Source organism: Nannospalax galili, unplaced genomic scaffold (genome assembly GCF_000622305.1).
Source record: "Nannospalax galili isolate Female #2095 unplaced genomic scaffold, S.galili_v1.0 scaffold777, whole genome shotgun sequence".
Lineage (NCBI taxonomy): Eukaryota > Metazoa > Chordata > Mammalia > Rodentia > Spalacidae > Nannospalax > Nannospalax galili.
Window position 1 is genome coordinate 3,586,306 of NW_008341810.1, and position 1,222 is coordinate 3,587,527.

Sequence of the window (1,222 nt, forward strand, 5' to 3'; positions counted from 1 at the left end):
GGTCTAATCTGAACTGGTTTGAACTGGTCAGCTGGAAAGGGAGCCCTGCTGGCTAAAGGGGGAGTCACCCAGGCTTTTTCTCAAATCAAGATGGCATGCTTCTTTATGTTATCTTTATTACTCAATAGTGGCACTTTATCTACCTGTCCCTAAATATGACTAGTTCCTGATCCTCCCTGGACTTCCCAGTCAACTGTGAGAAACAAGTTTCTGTCCTTTAAATGACCCAGGCTCCTGTGCTCTGCTGTAAGAGTGCAAAGTCAGGAAGAGAAAAAAGGAAGGAGGGGAAGGGGGTTACAGAGGAGACAAGAGTTTAAAAGGAGAGGAGAGATCAGGCCCACTCACATGGAGCCAGTTACTGGGCCAATGCCTTTCCCTGAAGTCAGTTTAGTTCTTAATTACATTGAATGAGTGAATGAGTGAGTGAGTGAGTGTATATGTATGTACTTGAGTGTGAAGGTCAGACGGAAACTTGAGGAAGTCAGTTCTCTCCTTTCACCAGGTGGGTCCCAGGAATGGAACTCAAGTTGTCAGGCTTGGTTGGCAAGCACCTTTACCTACTATCTCACCAGGCTGTTTAGTTCTTTTTAAAAATACAACTTGCTCAAAAGGATACCGGTGAGTTGACCTGAATTCTTTGAAGTGACGCCATGTCTAGTGGCAAGAAATCAACACGGGGAGTCATGCAGAGTCCCTAGGGGAGGCCTCTTGTAGATATTCTTCAGCTCCCACTGGCCTCAGAACCAGGCCCATTGTGGTGAAAAGGGGGCCAGGTGACACCTCAGGCAAAGTGGAGGTGAGCGAAGGATGTGCTGGGGTGTAGCTGCTGGAGTGCTCTACCACTGGGATGACACATTGTAGAGTATGCTCTGTTGTCCACACCAGCTCTGAAGCAAAGGGGTAGTTTGCATGCTGCCTTTGACTGTAGAGGTCATCTGGCCACCAGAGGAGTGTCCCTAAGTCACCGAAGAGCACAGGACCTCCACTTCACCTGCACTCTCCTGTGGCCTTGTGTTCAATGATGAAGGTTAAAAGATGATGTGGACCCAGTGGACATATTCAGTGTGGTAGAAGGCACACAGGCCAGGAGACAGCTCAAGTCCCACCCCTGGCACCTCCACAGAGTATAAAACAGCTTAGCTTCCCCTATGGTATGACCAGCATCAGGACGGCCCACATGGAGCTGCCCCTTAGGGATATAAGCCAATGGTAATATGCATTC